The sequence below is a fragment of the Peromyscus maniculatus genome, chromosome 23 (assembly GCF_049852395.1).
Source record: "Peromyscus maniculatus bairdii isolate BWxNUB_F1_BW_parent chromosome 23, HU_Pman_BW_mat_3.1, whole genome shotgun sequence".
NCBI lineage: Eukaryota > Metazoa > Chordata > Mammalia > Rodentia > Cricetidae > Peromyscus > Peromyscus maniculatus.
In genome coordinates this window covers 17,093,355-17,113,249 of record NC_134874.1, presented here as the reverse complement: position 1 = coordinate 17,113,249, position 19,895 = coordinate 17,093,355, and the positions used below count along the sequence as shown (strand labels likewise).

Genomic DNA, 19,895 nt, shown 5'->3' with positions numbered 1-19,895 from the left:
TTAGTGTAACAAAAGATACTGAGTAAGTGAGACCCCAGGTGCATCCTCAGGACCGAAAATAAAAGCGGTAAATACAAGCCGGGCGGTGGTGGCGCACGCCTTTAATCCCAGCACTCGGGAGGCAGAGGCAGGCGGATCTCTGTGAGTTCGAGGCCAGCCTGGTCTACCAAGTGAGTTCCAGGAGAGGCGCAAAGCTACACAAGAGAAACCCTGTCTCGAAAAACCAAAAAAAAAAAAAAAAAAAGCGGTAAATACAGGCCATATACTGGGGCAAGCCTGAAACCCAGCACTCTGGAGACTGAGGCAGGAGAATGACGGTAAGTTTCACTTCAGCCTGGACCCCAAAGCAAGACCCTGTAATCCCAGCACTTGGAAGGAAGAGGCAGGAGGGTCTGGGTTTCAAGGTCATCCTTGCTACTAAGGGAGTTCAAGACCAGCCTGGGCAACCTTAAATAAAGCCCTGTCTCCAAACAAAAAGAAAAAAAAAAAAAGAGGGCTGGCAGTGTGGCTCAGTGTGACTTCTCCCAGTGGCTTGAAAGTGAGAGGAGAGAGCTTTGGGAAACCTTACAGAGGTTTGCAAGCAGAGGGAACAGCCGGTGTCCAGGCCCCCAGGCAGAAACACTGTGCACAGACAACATTCTAAAAAGGCCCGGGTCTTTGGTACCATAGCCCTGGGGTAGAAGACAACGGCATGAAGTTGGTCCCGGGGAGCACCAGAGGTGTTGACTTTGACTCTGGGTGGGATGAGGCCATCAGAAGTTTCCAGCAGAGGGAAGGTGTGCTTGGAGGATTCCTGCTGTGGTGGGAACCTTCTGGATGCTAATAGTCTTACCAGTCTGTTTTGTGTTTTGTTACCTATCAGGTTTCTAAAGTACCTGAAAACAAGTGTGTGTGTGTGTGTGTGTGTGTGTGTGTGTGTGTGTGTGTGTGATCATGAGTTTCATTCCTCTGTTGGCACTCATTTTGGTTTTTGTTTTGTTTTGTTTTGTTTTTAGACAGGGCCTCACTCTGTAGACCAGGCTGGTCTTGAACTCACAGAGATCTGCATGCCTCTGCCTCCCAAGTGCTGAGATTAAAATGTGTGCCACTATGCCTGGCTCCCACCTTGTTTGTGGGGAGGGGTATTTGTTTGTTTGTTTGTTTGATGTGTGTAGTTGCTTTGCCTGCATATATGTATACATATGTGTACCCCGTGCGTGCCTGGTGCCCATGGAGGCCAGATTTTCTGAGATTGGAGTTATAGTTGGTTGTGAGCCACCATGAGGGTCTTGGGAATCAAACCCGGGTCCTCTGGAAGAGCAGCCAGTGCTTTTACCCACTGAGCTATCTCCCAAGCCGCTCGCTTTGTCTTTTGTTTTGGTTTGTTTTGATTTGGGTTTTTGGTTTTTCGAGACAAGGTCTCTGTGTAGCTATTGGAACCTGTCCTGGAACTCCTGGTCTGCAGGAGTCCAGGCTAGACTCAAACTCCCAGAGATCCACCAGCCTCTGCCTCCTGAGTGCTGGAATTAAAGGCATACGCCACCACCACCACCCTGGCTCACTTTGTTTTTTTTTAAGACAGGATCTCTCAGCCGGGCTCTGTTCACACAGGTAGAGCCCTCAAGACCTAAACATCGGGCTGGAGAGATGGCTCAGAGGTTAAGAGCACCGACTGCTCTTCCAGAGGTCCTGAGTTCAATTCCCAGCAACCACATGGTGGCTCACAACCATCTGTAATCAGATCTGGTGCCCTCTTCTGTATACATGATAAATAAATAAATCTTAAAAAAAAAAAAAAAAAGACCTAAACATCTGGCTTCATCTCCTTGTTAGGCACCTTGTTAGGCACTGGAGATGAACAACATGTATTCCAGAGCTGAAGGTAAATAATGTTACAAGAGACAATGATGCTTCCTAGACAGGCAGCTGGCTCTAGGAAGTGGATCTGGGCATGGAGAGGACTGTCAAATACACCCCAACTGTGAGTTGGTTCTGTATTGTTCTAGTTTGCTGTGGTAAGCCGAAAGCAACTTGGGGAGGAGAGGGTTTCTTTGGTTTACATGTCTAGGTCACAGTCCATCACTGAGAGAAGTCAGGGCAGGAACCCAAGCAGGAGCAGAGGTAAAGGAAGGAAGGAAGGAAGGAAGGAAGGAAGGAAGGAAAGAAAAGAAAAGAAAAGAAAAGAAAAGAAAAGAAAAGAAAAGAAAAGAAAAGAACAGAAAAGAAAAGAAAAGAAAAGAAAAAAACCTGTTTTTTTATCACTGGCCTGCTTTCTTATACAACCCAGGACTATCTGCCCAGGGTGGCACCACCCACACTGGGTTGGACCCTTTTACATCAATCACTAATCAGGAAAATCTCCCACAGACGTGCCACAGGCCAAGCTGGAGTCCCTCCTCCAAGGCAAGTCTAATTTGTGCCACTTTGACAATTAAAAACCAAACAGGGGGCTGGAGAGATGGCTCAGCAGTTAAGAGCACTGGCTACTCTGGCCGCTCTTCCAAAGGACCCGGGTTCAATTCCCAGCACCCACATGGCCATTTACAACTGTCTGTAACTGTACTTCCAGGGGATGTGGCATCCTCACACAGAAATACACAGGCAAAACACCAATGTACATTAAAATTTTTAATTAATTAATTAAATAAAAACCAAACAGTATACAAGTTTTGAGACCCTCCCCTCTCATATTTATTATCCCAACTTGATCTCTTAGCAATCCTGTCAGCCTCACTGGAGTCTTACCAAGTCTCTGCCTCCACTATCGGATCTTTTAAAAAGATTTTGTGTGGGCCAGAAGGGGGAGTCAGATCCCCTAGAACTAGAGTTACAGATGGTTGGGAGCTGCCAGATGTCAATGCTGGGAACCGAATGCAGGTCCTCTGGAAGAACAGCAAGTGTTCCTAACCACTGAGCAATCTCTCCGGCTCTCACGCCAGCAGATGGTGACCGGTTTCCATCTGCCCATCATGACAGATTCACAGAGATTCCAGCTTCATTCTGGGTGCAGGCTGCACACAAGTGACTTCCAGATGCATCCCCTCCCTGACAGACACACACAGATAGACAGACATCCACACGCCCCAGTTACATGCCCACTGCTGGGTCTGTGTGCCTGCGCTGTCTCCAGTGGGGGTCTGAGAAGTATGTTTTCACCCAGAAGTTAGTTCACCTGGAAGAGCTAGCTCCTCATGCCTTCATGAGCAGAACTCAAGTTCCGTGGGAGCAAAACCCTAGTCCGGCTAGGTCAAGACAGCTGCTGTGGCTGGTCTACTGAAAGCCACAGTCTAAGAGAACTGAGAAATATTTCTTTCAAATAGGGCCCAGAAGCCGGGTGGTGGTGGTGCATGCCTTTAATGCCAGTACTCGGGAGGCAGAGCCAGGCGGATCTCTGAGTTCAAGGCCAGCCTGGTCTACAGAGTGAAATCCAGGAAAGGTGCAAAGCTACACAGAGAAACCCTGTCTCGAAAAACCAAAAAAAAAAAAAAAAAAAAAAAAAAAAGTAGGGCCCAGTGGCTGCTCACTGCAGGGTGGCATGCAGGGACCCTGAGGAAGCCTGGATTGTCCAGAAACTTTTCCCAGTCTTCATGGAGGTAAGATAATGGTAGCCACCTAATAGGCTCTTCATTTTTTTTTTAATAACTCCTCCATCTTGCCCACCCAGCCTGATGCAGCCCTTGTGAGAGAATCCCAGAAGTAAGCTACAAGCACAATAGCCAGACACTGACCTACAAATTCTCTTGAATGTGCCCCAGACACACATACAACCCAGGACTACCTGCCCAGGAGCGCCGCTGCTTCTGGAGGAGCCTTCTAGGTTCTTCTTCTCCAACCATACCCTTCCTAACACAGAGAGAGGGAAGAAGAGTCAGGAGAGTCTTCGGATGGCCTGGAGAGGTGGCTCTGTTGCTGGGGTGGTTGGCATGAAGTCCTGGGTTTGAGGTCCAGCATCACACGAACCCAGTGTGACGATGTGCATCTCTAATCCAAGCTCTAGAGAGGTAGAGGCATAAGAACCAGGAGTTCAAAGCTAGCCTGGGCTCCGTGAAACCCTGTCTCAAAAATATTATTGAAAAAAAAAAAAAAGGTTTCTCATTTAAAATGAGATAAAAGAACTGGGGGCCTGCCTCAGAAGTAGACCACCTGCCTAGCATGTGCAAGGCCCTGGGTTCAAGCCCCAGTATAACACACAAAACAACAGAGCTAGAAGGTGGCTTCTTAATTGTCTCTCTCCTGAACCTGCCACCGGTTTCTTCATTGCCAATTCAAGGCCAGCCTGGGCTACCAAGTAAGACCTTATCAGAAACAAAAGTAAAGATGTAAAGATAGGTTGAAGACCAGCTTTTCAAAATTGTGCTCATGAACTCATAAAGGACTTTTTTTTTTTTTTTTGCTTTTTGAGACAGGGTCTCACTGTGTAGCTCTGGCTGTCCTGGAACTCACTCTGTAGACCAGGCTGGCCTTGAATTCACAGAGATCCACCTGCCTCTGCCTCATGGGTGGAAGACCATTTCTAACTGGAAGATGTAATATGTGTGAAGTAAAGTGTCCATCCAGCCCACTTATCTTCCTGAATAACCGTAAGTGTACCAAGCACAAAGGCTCTGAGGCATACTTGCCACCATCAAGGACATTGCAAAGGTCCACATGGACCACGACAGTGACCTGGCTGGGGCAGGAAGATACAGCTACTAATGGGTCCGTCTCAATCTCTCTCTCTCTCTCTCTCTCTCTCTCTCTGTGTGTGTGTGTGTGTGTGTGTGTGTGTGTGTGTGTGTGTGATCTGCCCATAAGCCTTAGGCCAGTACACTGTGTGTAGATGTATTAGAAGAGCTGGGCACTGAGCCGTTTGGATGGCAGATCCAGCTGCTGTGCGGCTTGGGGCAAGCACAGAGCCCAGACTAGACTAGAACAAATCTCTAGTACAAAACCCGACTTTCCCTGAGGCACAGCCCTGGCGGTTCTGATTCAGAGGCAGGACGTAGGCCCTCCAGACCAGGCCCAAAGGAAGGCAAGGTGAGCTGTGGGATGGATTTCTTTCCTGGTCGTCCAAGGAAGGTGGGTGTTTTCACCCTGCCACTACACCCCCAGGGGCTGTGGAAACAGGGCAGGTGCCAGCTCCTTCAAGCCAGAGGTACCCCAGGCAAGGGCACAACGCTCAGCCTCCAGGATTAGGAACAAGGCCAAGACAGACTCGGTGCAAAATCCTGCAGACTGAGTGACACTGGGCTGGTAGGCAGGCCAGATGATCTTGGGATGCCAAGCTCTGGGCCACCAGATAGAGAATGTCTGCACTGAGTTTCCATTACAGAAAGGCCCAGGGCAAATAGACCCCAGAACTTTATTCTCCTTCTCCTTCTTTTATTTTTTTGTTTGTTGTTGTTTATTTGTTCGGAGACAGGGTTTCTCTGTGTCATCTTGGCTATCCTGGAACGCACTCTATAGACCAGACTGACCTCGAACTCATAGAGATCTGTCTGCCTCTGCCTCCTGAGGGTTTGATATTAAAGGCGTGTGCCACCATCGCCTGCCTCAGAACTTTCTTCTTAAAACAACACACTCGAGGACCTGGAGAGATGGGTCAGCACTTAAGAGTATTTGCTTCTCTTCCAAAGGACCCAGGTTCGGTTCCCAGTAGCCATATCAGATGGCTTACAACCAACTCTATCTCTGAGGGCACCTGCACACATGTGGTATGTGGTACACAAAAATTCTACAAAGGCAAATACATACAGAGCTTTAAATAAAACTAATAAAAAAAAAAAACCACATACACTTGGAGGCTAGAGAGATGGCTCAGCAATTCAGAGCACTTGCTGTTCCTCCAGAAGACCTGGGTTGAGTTCCCAACACCCACATGATGGCTCACAACTACCTGTTGGCACATGCATGACATACATACACATACGCAAGCAAAGCACTCATACGCATAAAGCTAAAGATAAAATTGAAAAACTAAGATAAAAATAAAGTCCTTTCAAAAAGGGTGTGTGTATGCCAGCAAGATGGCTCAGTAGGTTCAAGTTGCCTCCCAACAAGCTCAGTGATCTAAGTTCAATTCCTGAGACCTATGTGAGAGGAGAGAGTCAACTACAAGTTGTCCTCTGACCCCACACTTTTTTTTTCATTGTGAAAAAGTCTTTATTTTAAGAAAAAATTTAGTTAACAAAAAATTTAACAAGTTTCACTTAGCAAAATACACCCAAAAGGAAATCACAGTACAAAGAAAGCTTTAAGTCAAGGCCTCACCAATTCCTACAGTATTAGTATTGTGTCTCAATTCTCAAAACTAACTTTTAAAAAGCTTAAACTTAACCTAAAGATTTAAATGAAAATATAAACTAGAATGAACATGAGAAATGCTTCTCTTTGCATCAGGGATCTAGCACCTTTGAGTTCTCCAGAAAAGTACATGTCCCCAGTGTGTTCACTGTGGTGTGCTTTAAGATCCACTCAACATACTTAAAACTACTCAACTCAGATAATATCACTCCTTAAGTATACTACCAAAAACGTTAATTGAGAAAAGCGGAAGAAAATAGTTTTAGTTTACTCAATATTACATGCTAGAAGAAAAGTTTGCATGAGAAACACTGAAGAGGTAATTTTTTAATCCAGATTTCACAAACTCATGGTGCAATGTGGGTCCCCCAGCTTCCTCTAGAGTTATAAACTGCTCTTGACTGCTTATTGGCTGCCTGTGAAATTTTGATTGAAATAACTCAAATGCTCCTACAATACAAGTCATATCCACCCATGCTGTTTTGACCGCTGTAGCCGGCCCCATAACAGCCACTCACTGGCTGGCTCTCCAGGCCACTGTAAGTTGCCTGGGCAGCTGACACTCCCATGCCCTGCATCACCTGGCTGCTATGAGCCCCATTGCTAGCCCCTGTTGTGGAATTCAGGAAGAGTTCTATGTATCTGTGCTGCATGTTGGCCCTGTCCTTCTTCGACGTAGCTGCCACTGCTTCTTCATGGGTGGCAAACTCAACATCGGCTTCTCCCGTCACTCTTCCATCAGGACCAGTCTCAATATGAGCTCTCACGGGGTTGAGTGGAGAGAAGAAGTTGTACACCCACACACATGTGCAGAAAATAAATAACTAAAAATCCGCTAACCGAGAAATGGATAATAGACCAGAGACGACACCTCTACACCCTAGCCAATATATAATGACATCATGAACTGGCCAGTAATCAGATAAGAATTGTAGAATGGCCAGGCTTGGTGGCACATGCCTTTAATCCCAGAACTCTCGAGGCAGAAGCAGGCGGGTCTCTGTGAGTTGGAAGACAGCCTGGTCTACAGAGCGAGTTCTAGGACAGGCTCCAAAGCTACACAGAGAAACCCTGTCTTGAAAAAAAAAAAAAGAATTGTAGAATGGTATATATAAATTGTAGGGATGTACACTAACAACACACTCAAGACACAATTTGGCCTTTTTTTTTCTTTGCCCCTGATATATATATCACATGCCTGTTGTGCCTGCTCTCTGTGGCAGGAGGATTCCCGGAACCCAGAAGCTTGAAACAGATCAAGATCGAGAGACTGAAAGAGACACGCGGGTGGGAGTGGAATCCATAAGGTGTATTTGTGGGGGTTGCTCTTTGCTTCTATCTACTTATTACTGTTGTACGTGAGAGTGGGGGCACATGCCAGGGGCGTGTGGGTGGAACTCAGAGGATAACTTTTGGGAGTCAGTTTTCTCCTTCTACTACACTCGAGCTGAGGATCAACCTCAAGTCATCAGGGTTGTCACACCACACGCTGTCATCCCACCAGCCCTATTCTCATTTGTTTTATGTTTAAAACTTTTTTTTATTATTTAGGTGTGCATGCCTGTGTCTACACATGAGGAGGTCAGAGCGGCAACAGATCTGGAGCTGAAGTTACAGGCAATTGTGAGCTGCCCGATGGGGATGCTGGGAATCCAACTCAGGTCCTCTGCAAGAACAGTATGTCCTCTTAACCCCTGAGTCATCCCTCCCGCCCTTGTTTTAGTTTATTGGTTTTCCAAGACAGGGTTTCTCTGTGTAGTTTTGGAGCCTGTCCTGGGTCTTGCTCTGTAGACCAGGCTGGCCTCGAACTCACAGAGCTCTGCCTGCCTCTGCCTCCCGATGCTGGATGACACTGAACTCTCACCACCTCCACTTCCTGATGCTGGAATGCAGCAGGTGCTACACACTGCTTAGGACAACATTTGCATCTTCTGTCTAGCCCCTTTTGGCAGCATCCTGCGACACAGAGGCGGTGAACTGCACTTCTCCAAGCCCCCATCCAGATCCCTTCCTTCCGCAGCACCCTCCGCTTGGTGACAGACCATTTAAAAAAAAAAACTGCCCGGGCAGCACAGCTTGTTCCCAGCGCCGATACCAAGGCATAAGTCTTCCTGCTTCATATGACCCTCAAGACACTGAGCCAGCCAGCCAGGTCACTGGAAGCTTGCTCCAGACTGCTCACTTGCTCAGAGTGAGAAAGGTGACCAGATGGGGTGAGCACACACACCCTCTGGCTTCACTTGGCTTTTTCCTCATCTTACGTAAGTTTGAAGTTCTCTCTGCTACAACTTCCAGAGAAAAGGTCCTCACCGACAAAGTCTCCAGTGTCTTCAGCTGGCATCTGTACCGAAAGAAGGGGAGCAGGAGCCAAGGTGCAAGGCATATAGGCGTTCGCTCACACTGTGCATCGGGCATTAAAGGTGTGCACCACCACCCCTGGCCCTTCCACCCAATTTTTTTTTTTTTTTTTTTTTTTTTGGTTTTTCGAGACAGGATTTCTCTGCGTAGCTTTGCGCCTTTCCGGGAGCTCACTTGGTAGCCCAGGCTGGCCTTGAGCTCACAGAGATCCGCCTGGCTCTGCCTCCGGAGTGCTGGGATTAAAGGCGTGCGCCACCACCGCCCGGCTCCACCCTATTTTTTTGAGGCAGAATCATTCACTGAGCCTGGAGCTCACCAGTTGGCCGGCCAGTGTTCCCAGGAATCCTTCTGTGTCCACCTTCCCAGTGCTGGGATTATAGACATCCACCACCATACCCAGCTTTTTACATAGATTATGGAGATCAGAACTAAGGTCCTCATGCTTAAGCACTCAGCACTTATCCACTGAAACAGCATTTTAAAAATGTGTGTGTGTGGGGGGGGGGGGTTGTGTGGCTCCAGCAGTCCCTGGTAACTACTGATTCATCTACCCAACACACATTTATTTTGAGGGGGACAGGGGTGTATGTGACATGTGCCACAGCAGAGACAACTCGCTGGAGTCAGTTCTCTCCTTTCCATTAATGTGGGTCCTGGGAATTGAATTCTTCTGGTCCTCAGGCTTGGCAACAAGCACCTTGACCTGCTGAGCCGTCTCTGGGGCCCTCATTTCGTCCCTGTGTTGAGACAAGTTCAGCGGGCGGCTGTGGTTGTGCTTGCTAGTAAGGTATGCTAAAGAGGCAGAGGCAGGAGACTAAAGAGGAATGCTCTTCCTGAATTGCTCAAGTTGGCCCTGAACTTGGCTAAGCCGCCCGAGCTAGCCTTGAACTTGTGCGCCTCCGGTCTCAGCCTCCCAAGTAGGGAGGATTTCAGTCCTGTGACAGCACAGCCCATTGCTATCTTGGGGGTTTTTGAGACGTAATCTCACGTAGCCCAGGTTGGTCTCGACTTGCAATGTAGCCCAGGATAACCTTGAACTTGATGCTCCTGCCTCCAACTTCCCTGTACTCGGGTTTCAAGCATCTTGCTCTCTCTCTCTTTTTTTTTTTTTTTTTTTTTGGGGGGGGGGCGGGGCGTCGGGGCTGGAACCCAGGGCGGGATTCAGGTGATTTGCCACAGAGCTACTCCGCAGCCCTCTTGGCCTCAGGGAAAGGGAACCTCGCTCGCGGTGCATTTCAGGTTCTGCCCTATCCCCGAGGAACTTTTTTTTCCCCCAGACGGAGCAAACACGCCCCTGCCGCATCCCGGACCCGCGGAGGGATCCTGCACACAGACACGCGCCACACGCGAATCGCGCGCTGATTGGCTGGTGCGGAACTGGCCCCACATCAGCCCAGACCGCGGCCCCGCGAAGGGCCGGCCTGAACGGCAGCCAATCACACAGCAGCCCGGTGCGTGGGCTGCGCCTCTCAGCCAATCCGGAAGGGGATCCCGGAAAAGGCGTGCCCAATGAGAGCTGGGTGGAGGGGCGGAGCTTCCAGAGACCCGGGAGGTTGGCAGGACTGTCTCCTTGACAACCTGACAGCCTGGGAGAGTCCGGAAACTTGGGAAACCTGGATCTTAGCCCTAAGTTGACGCCCTTCTGGGAAAACGCTTTTCTTTTTAAAATATATTTTTTAATTGATAAATTTTTGTTTCTCCAAATTTTGTTATATAAGAAATTTTCCATCCAATATGTTTATAATCTATATATTTTGACCATATTTCCCCTTCCCCCCAAATGCCTTTTTTGGGGGGGAGGGGACATAGGGTTTCAGGCAGCCCAAGATGGCCTGAAAATCGATATGTAGCCGAGGCTGGTTTTTAACTCCTGATCCTCCTAGCATGTCTCACTTCCTGCATGCTAGGCGAGCATTGTACCCACTGACCTACATCCTCAGGGCAAAAAGGTTTTAGATAACCATGTGCTTAGATATGCACACTGAGCTGCGACAGGGGCAAGCCCATGCACGAGGACCTGGGGATCCTTGGGAAACCACCCAGCCCAATGCTGTACATAAAGGTCCAGGAGATGGTGCACAGGGTCCTGCAGCACAGACAATGGCTGGGTCACACGAGCAGGGGACTGCTTCAGATGGGACAGGGTGAGGTGACGTCAGATGGGACAGGGTGAGGTGACGTGAGCGCTCTGTCTGTACAATATGAATGGCAGCCTTTGTGTATTGTCCGTTCTGCATGGTACTTTGGTAAACAAAGGCAGGGGGCCCTTAGGTGGACCCCAGTGAAAAGCAGGTGCCCTGGTTTTCTCCCTCCCCATCCCAGCTGGTCCAAATAGGTGTCTATAGGCTTGACTCAAAAATAGATCTGAAGGGTTTGCAATCTTGTTTATTTATTGCTGAAACAGATTACATCCGCTGGGGTCAATCTCCTTGAATTCAAAGCCAGCTTCCACTACCTAGTGAGACCTTATCACAAAATAAATAAATAAAACTAACAAAGAGCCTCAAATGCCACTTTGTACTGGAGTGATAAGGGGTGCAATTCTGTCCTGCCTCCAGGAAGGTGGTGTGGATGAGAGCTGTTGGCAGCCAGTTCAGGAAGAACCAGCCACTTTTGGCTCAGGTTGTATCTCAACCTCCAGGAGTCTTGGCTTTCCCCTTTATTGACAAAGACAATCCCTTCTTACCAGAGCCTTGTACAAGTTCAGCCAGGGAGAGCCGAGGGAAGACACAGGGGCCCTCTGCCATCACTCAGAGCAGCACAGAATGACCACCTTTGCTGCCATCCAGATCTCCTGGAAACCCATTACTCTAGCATATCTCCCTTCACCTACCCAGACCTTCCCCCATGCAGGCAATAACACCAGACACACTCCATCCACACCAGGCTATGCTCTCTGGCACCATGGCACATGTCCGGCCAGGACTGACTGGCCTTAAGGACAGTCTGACTCTTGCTATTGTTGACTGCCATAGGATGAAGACATTTTCTAGATTCTCAAACAAGTACAGATGGTCCCTCGGGAATGAACAACTGTCCCAAGTTTCTGGGGGGGTCAGACGAGAGTCACTTCGGGCAGTGGGTTCTTCAGCACTGCCAACTTAGAAATCTGGGGTAAGTGAAGAGATACTTTTCTGGTCCAGTGGTCCCTCTCCTTTAAGTGCCCAAGGCTCAGGGGCTGGGCCAGCTCATGGTAGACAAACCGTTTGGAAGGTAGAGACTTAAGGCCTGGGGCTCACAAGGTAAAGGCTGTGACTGTGGGCTTTTATCCCCAAAGATGTTCACTTTCATTATCCTTTTCTGGTAGCAGAAGGCAGTGGCAGCATGGTGATATGTGTGTGTGTGTGTGTGTGTGTGTGTGTGTGTGTGTGCGCGCGCGCGCGTCATGAACACTCCATGCAGCGATAACAGGAGGTAGTATCATCCGGGGCTTCAGCTTTCAAGGGTCTCAAGTGTCAGATCCTTAGTTGTTTTGTTTTTTTTTTTATTTACTTACTTATTATGTATACAGTATTCTGCCTGCATGTATGACTAAATGCCATAACAGGTTACCAGGTCTCATTACAGATGGTGTGAGCCACCATGTGGTTGCTGGGAATTGAACTCAGGACTTCTGGAAGAACAGCCTTCGTGCTCTTAGCCCGAGCCATCTCTACAGCCCTAGATCCTTAGTTCTTGATAGCAATAAGTGTCACAGTGCAGGGAGTCTGAGACTGAGACAAAAAGACCTATCAACTCAGGGTTTAAGCCGGGTGGTGGTGGCGCATGCCTGTTATCCCAGCACTCGGGAGGCAGAGGAACTCTGTGAGTTCCAGGCCAGCCTGGTCTACAGAGTGAGATTCAGGAATGGCACAAAGCTACATAGAGAAACCCTGTCTCGAAAATTAAAAAAAAAAAAAAAAAAAAAAAAAAAAAAAAAAAAAAAAGACTTGTAGGCTCTGGTCATCGAGAACAGCCAAGCCTTCAAGGCCAAGGATGTGACCCCAGGGTCTAAACTTACAATGCTGGCAACTTGTAATGGAAGGCAGATGTTAAGAGCTAAGGCATTCCAACAGACCCACAGGAGGGCTGGAATGCTGGCTGCTGAGAGCTGAAGAATCTTCATACCTGGTGGGCCTGGAAGGTACAAGCCCTGACACACCCAAGGCTGGGAAAAAAAAAAAAAAAAATCTCAACTTCCAAGAACCACACTAGCTTCAGAGCCCATGTTGCGTTCAGGGTCCTGAAACTGAGCCCTGCCATGCTAGAGGCACCACTAGCTGGAGCAAGCCGGAGACAGCAGAGATGAGTACCCTGGCTTCCTGCACCACTCACCCCCCCCACCCCAGGATTTCTGACAACCACAGGCTTGGCCCTTAGTGCTTTGTAGCTTCCAAAATCCTTCCAGCTCCAAGGTCCTCTGTGCCCCCGGGTGTTGTCTTCGCATCTTCACAGTGGACCCCTCCCTTTTCTCCGGTGGTTTCTACCCTGACCTCTCTCTGCAACTCTTCATGGGCACTTTTGTTGCTACTGCTGCTCTCCGCACCGCTCTTCCGGGACTCAAGTTCGGTTCCCAGTACCCATCTGAGGTGGCTCACAAGGAATTCGATCCCCTCTTCAGGACTCTGCAGGCAACTCCAAACACATGAATGGAGAATGAAAAATCACTTTAAAATAGCCGGGTAGTGGTGGCTTATGCCTTTAATCCCAGCACTTAGGAGGTGGAGGTGGATTGCTGTGGGTTCAAAGTCAGCCTGGTCTACTGAGCGAGTTCCAGGTCAGTCAGGGCTACATAGTGAGATCCTGTCTTGAAAATATAATAAACAGCCAGGCGGTGGTGGTGCACACCTTTAGTCCCAGCACTCGGGAGGCTGAGGCAGGTGGATCTCTGTGGGTTCGAGGTCAGCCTGGTCTACAGAGCGAGATCCAAGATAGGCATTAAAGCTACACAGAAAAACCCCGCCTCAAATAAATAAAGATAGCTAGCTAGCTAGATAGATAGATAGATAAAAAATTATGGGGCTGGAGAGATGGTTCAGTGATTAATAGCACTGGCTGCTCTTGGGGAAAATCCATGTTTGTTTCCCAGCACCCACAAGGCATCTGACATTCCTCTGTAACTCCAGCTCCAGTGGATCTGTGTCTTCTTCTGGGCTCTGAGGGCAGTGCGTGCACACAGTGCAAAAACATAGGCAGGCACAACACTCATACACATAGATAAATAAGGCTTTTTTAATCCCAGCACTCGGGAGGCAGAGCCAGGCGGATCTCTGTGAGTTCAAGCCCAGCCTGGGCTATCAAGTGAGTTCCAGGAAAGGCACAAAGCTACACAGAGAAACCCTGTCTCGAAAAACCAAAAAAAAAAAAAAAAAAAAAAAGTAATAATAATAATAATAATATTGGGGAGGGGCCTGGAGAGATGGCTCAGCTGTTAAGAGCACTGCCTGCTCTTCCAGAGGTCCTGAGTTTAACTTCCAGCAACCACATGGTGGCTCATAACCATCTCTAGTGGGATCTGATGCCCTCTTCTGGCACAAAGTTGTACATGCAGATAAAGAAGTCATACATAAATAAAAAAAAAATCTTAAAAAAAAAATTGGGGACAGGAGAGATGGCTCAGTGGTTAAGAGCACTTGCTGTTCTTAGAGAGGACCTGGGTTCTCTTCCCAGCACTCATATAGTGGCTCACAAACATCTGTAACTCCAATTCCAGGGGTTCTGACCCCCTCTTCTGATCTCTGAGAGCACCAGAAACACACAAGGTGCACGTATATTCATGCGGGCAAAGCAGTCTTAACACATAAAAAGGAATCTCTAGCCGGTCGGTGGTGGCGCACGCCTGTAATCCCAGCACTCGGGAGGCAGAGCCAGGCGGATCTCTGTGAGTTCAAGGCCAGCCTGGGCTACCAAGTGAGTCCCAGGAAAGGCGCAAAGCTACACAGAGAAACCCTGTCTCGAAAAACCAAAAAAAAAAAAAAAAAAAAAAAAAAAAAGGAATCTCTAATTAGGAGTTACCACAGGTGCCTCACTAAAGTGAAGAAATCCATTCAAGAGTCCAAACGACAAAATTACAGTAAACGTTTATTAAGCTGTAATGTTCACAATGTTTTAATCCAGTTCTTAAGTCAATCTACAAAGACCTCTAACATCAAAGCCAGTGATTAATAAATAAGAGGAATGTATCCATCACTTTGCAAAAAAATAATAAGCCTGACGCTTTTTTTTCTATATAAGATATTCGTAGAATCTGCTTCCCAACTAAGGTATGTGCACGTGTGTGTGTGTGTGTGTGTGTGTGTGTGTGTGTGTGTGTGTGTGTGTGTGTTTCACGGAATGGCTTTCTATTGTGTTGAACTAAATACTATTAAAAATTTCTAAGCTGAGGCACAAGATAGGAACTCAACCACAAAGACATCATTGGTTTAAAAAAAAAAAAGAATATGATTTGCAGCTAAGAACAAGGAAATAATTACCTCATGGGGGATTTAACTGCACACTAGTCACTGTCACAAGAAATTAATTATAGGCTATTCAGAGATTTATCACAGATGCAGACAGGAAAGGGACACAAGAGGAAAAGCTTGAAATCCAACGAGACACCGGGGCAGAGAGTCGATCATGCCGTCCGCTGCCATAGCTGTCCAGGAGACAATGCAAACAGTGGGCTTCTTATGCCGCCGGGACAGGAAAACAGACTCTCCATGTCGGCCCTAGCTACGGAGGGATCAATCACCCAAGAACAAAACACATAAGGGCGTGGTGGGCTGCAGCTTGCTGATGCCAGTCAGGACAACCGTCGGCAGCTGTCCAGTGTTAAGAATACTGGGTTAGAACCCGCAAAATTTAGATATACATATACATATATATATAATTCTACAGTTCACAGGTGAGGAGCCCTAAGTCCAAGTACTTAAATGGTCCTAAACAAAAACATTGCAGAACCGTCATAGGTTGTTTTGGAAAGCAGCTTGCATGCTGGCTAGGGGTGGAGCTCACGTGCCTAGGACCTGAAAGTAAAAAAGTTTGGGGGGAGGGGGTGGGGGGGGCGCACCCTTGGAAAAGTCCTTGTAGCTACAAGGACACACCAGCGCTGGCCTTCTGGTGAAATCAGGCGATTCAAAACCTACTGGGATGCTGGGCAGGCATGGTGACGCACACCTTTAATCCCAGCCCTCGGGAGGCAGAGTCAGGCGGATCTCTGTGAGTTCAAGGCCAGCCTGGGCTAGAGTGAGACCCTGTCTCGGAACAAAACAGAAAGTACCGAGGGCACAGAAGGGAAGCACTTCGGGCTGCCCACCAACCACAAGCTGTAGACTCTACATTGTAGAGCCTACAACTTTAGATTCTGCACTGACTCTTGAACAAGGTGTGTGTTGTTGAGACAGGGGCTTGCCATATAACCCAGGACGGCTTTGAACACACCACCTTCCTGTCTATCTCCAGAATTCTGGGACTGCAACCACATCTGGCTTCCTGGTCATACTATTTCCAAGTCATGGGTCCATCACGGGAGTGCCAAGGCGATCTGACAATGCTCCCAAGCACAGACCTCCCTTGAAGGTTCCCACGAGGTACCTAGGAAGGATTGCCGTCCTGGCCACTTCCCTGAAAGTCACAAAGGCCACCCGAAGCCCCATCTTCTTACTCATAGGCAGCCGAGCCTCATTTCCAAGTTGCCTCTCAAGAATGTCCCTGGGGGGTTGCCAGGCGGTGGTGGAGCACGCCTTTAATCCCAGCACTCGGGAGACAGAGCCAGGTGGATCTCTGTGAGTTTGAGGCCAGCCTGGTCTACCCAGTGGGTTCCAGGAAAGGCGCAAAGCTACACAGAGAAACCCTGTCTCGAAAAAAACCAAAAAAAAAAAAAAACAAACAAAAAAAAAAAAAAACAAGAATGTTAGAAGAATGTCCCTGGGTCATTTTTATGAATGGAAGACCCCATCATGATCCACAAAGGGCTAGCAGCGAAGACATTCTTTTCCAGGCTTTATTGCCAGTAAAAAGAAGGCCAAGGCTCAACAAAGGACCCAAAAGGTGGGAGATGCTGGCAGCAATAAATCATATTTGTAAAAGGTGCCTGTTTGCTATACTGCTAACAGACCGCCTCCTGACTGGAAGAGGGAAGAAATCACTACATAAACACTGACCACAGGCCGGGGTGCGGGGACCTGAGCTGGTTTGGTACAGTGCTTATGTAGCATGTAGGAGGCGCTGGGTTCCACTGCTAGCACCACATAAACCAGGTGTGGTGGCACTTCTTTCTAATCCTAGCACTCGGAAGATGGAAACAGGATCAAGATGTTCAAGGTTATTCTCAGCTACATAGCCTGTTCGAGACCAGCCAGGGCTACAAAAGAACCATTATCTTAAAAAACCAAAACTAGCCAGGTGGCGGCGGCGGCGGCGGCGGCAGCAGTGGTGTGTACCTTTAATCCCAACACTCGGGAACTCACTCTATGAGTTCAAGGCCAGCCTGGTCTACAGAGAGAGTTCCCGGAGAACCAGGGCTACATAGAGAAACCCTGTCTCAGAAAACAAACAAACAAAAAAAAAAAAAAAAACCAAAAACAGGGCTGGTGCGACTGCTCAGTGGTTAGAACATTGGCTGTTCTTCCAGAGGATCGGGTTTGATTCCCAGCATCTACATATAGCAGCTGACAATGGTAACTCCATTTCCAGGGGAAACCATACCCTCTTCTCGCTTCTGTAGGTACCAGGCACGTAAGTGGTACACAGACATACATGCAGACAAAACACCCACATACACAAAATAAGAAATTCAAAATAAAACACCAGCATCACCGGGCGGTGGTGGCGCATGCCTTTAATCCCAGCACTCGGGAGGCAGAGTCAGGCGGTTCTCTGTGAGTTCGAGGCCAGCCTGGTCTACAGAGTGAGATCCAGGACAGGCACCAAAACTACGCAGAGAAACCCTGTCTTGCAAAAAAATAAAAAATAAAACAAACAAACCCACCAGCATCAAAAATCACCAACCCCGATGGGCAGTGGTGGCACACACCTTTAATCCCAGCACTCTAGATGCAGAGGCAGGAGGATCTCTGTGAGCTCCAGGACAGCCAGAGCTATTACAGAGAAACCCTGTCTTGGAAAAAAAAATTAAAATTAAATAAATCACCAACCCAACCCTGTCTCTCCCCTCCCACCCCCCCCAAAAAAAAATCACCAACCCCAACGTGATCCCCTAAATCCAGTTCTTCAGAGATAACCAATCTGCAATCCTATCCTTGGTAAGACAAGTACTTATAGTGACAAAGAACCATCAGGGAATTAACGCTGACTTTAAGACAGCTCAAACCCCCGACCCTCTCTTCCTTTCATTAAAAAAAAAAAAAAAATTATACATGTATTTATTTGGGGGAAGGGATGGCAAACCATGGCCTGTGTGCAAAGGTCAGAGGGGAACCTTGTGGGAGCTTCCTGTCTTCTTCACCATGTGGGTGGGTGGTCCTGGGAACAAAACTCAGGCTTGGTGGCAAGCACCTTTACCCACTGAGCCATATCGCCGGCCCCTGACTCTTAATTATAACAGATCCACGGTAGCTGCCATCGAAATGTCTCTTTCTCATGTTAGTCAGGGAAGAGGAGTTGTACACAGCTCCGAAGATAAGGCATGAAATGAGGTACAAAAATAAACTTTCCACATACAAAAGGGATGGGCAGAGGAAGGGAGACCAATATAAGCTGCGCACCTGCACGGAATGGAGACAGAAAAAGAAATATCCGTAACTATGTGGGAGTTAAGAATATATCCAAGGGGCTGGAGAGATGGCTCAGCCGCCGTTAAAGGCTAGGCTCACAACCAAAAATATAAGAATATATCCAAGCCGGGCGGTGGTGGCGCACGCCTTTATTCCCAGCATCGGGAGGCAGAGGCAGGCGGATCTCTGTGAGTTCGAGGCCAGTCTGGTCTACAGAGCAAGTTCCAGGACAGGCTCCAAAGCTACAGAGAGAAACTCTGTCTTGAAAAAATCCAACCAACCAACCAACCAACCAACCAACCAAAAATGCATCCAAACAATGCCGGCCGTGGTAGCTCCCACCTTTAATCCCAGCACTCACTTGGGAGGCAGAGGCAGGTGGAGTTCGAGGACAAGCGAGGGGCTATGAAGAGACCCTGACTAAAAAAAAAAAAAAAAAAAAAAAAAGAGAGAAGAATACATTATAAACAGGGTGAAATGTATGCATCTACCATCTAAAGGTCTACTTCTAGAACGTCAAGTAACATTCTACTCTGGTGTGTACATTCTTCCATTAGAATGAAGGCATCCTGGGGTTAGACTCCAGAGTGCTCTCTTAGGATGCATGGTGCCTAGGTCCCACCCTAAGCACTGCACACAATGAGTGTGGAGCCACGTACCTGTCATCCCTGCACTCAGGAGGTGGAGGCAGGAGGATCAGGAGTTTAAGGCCAGTCTCAGCTACTTTAGCAAGTTCAAGGCCAGCCTATGATACATGAGACCCTATCTGAAAGAAAATACATGAAAAAAATTAAAATGCAGGCATCTTGGATTTATATATAAATCAAACTATAAAACTGGCTTTCGAGTCTACATCTGGTCAGGCTGTTTAGCTTTCTTCTTGTTATTGTTTTGAGACAAAGGTCTCGGTGTATAACTCTAACTGACCTAGAACTCACTCTCTAGAGCAGACTGGCCTCAAACTCACGAGATCTACCTGCCCCTGGCTCTTGAGTACCACTAAACCTGCCTTCTAGTCTTGCTATGTAATCCTGGCTGGCCTGGAATATACATACTATTTAAACTGAGCTAGCCTCAAAATAGCAGCAATCCTCCTGCCTCTGCCTCCTGAATACTGGGACTGCACACTCAGCTACAGGGGACCTGTCTAGGACCTGGAATCGGCCATCTCTGTGGCCACCGATGAGAGGAGTCGAGGCAAGAGCAGGGACGCTCGGCTTTACAGAGGTCGATAGATATCTGCAAAGCAACCTTTTGGTGTGATACAGCCAGACATTGGGGAGGAAAGATAAGTTAGCCACTGGCATGCCCCTCCACCGGTTACTACTCACACCCTGCGCAGCAAGTACATCTGTTTACAGTATCCAAACAAGACGTAACTGGAATGTTCCACACCAGAAGTCACGTGTGTCCAATGTCCAGGGAGAGATTTCCCCAGTATGGGTTCCACAAGCGAATGAAATTCAAAAAGGTGTGAGCCCCACACAAGTCACCCCAAGAACGGAGGTTTCAGACCTATCCTCAGAAAGACCCGAATCTGTGTTCCAGACATTGATAACCCAAAACAGAACTTCTCAGACA

At 48.0% G+C, this 19,895-nt stretch overlaps 1 long non-coding RNA gene across 1 annotated transcript in view; it reads right to left on the bottom strand.

The window, feature by feature from the left end:
- Positions 1 to 14,652: 14,652 nt before the first annotated feature.
- The window catches only part of LOC143270593 (uncharacterized), an 81,789-nt gene continuing 76,546 nt past the window's right edge, over positions 14,653 to 19,895 (bottom strand). The window contains exon 2 of the long non-coding RNA XR_013047805.1: positions 14,653 to 18,461. This is a non-coding gene — a long non-coding RNA (uncharacterized LOC143270593). The remainder of the gene's footprint in view (positions 18,462 to 19,895) is intronic.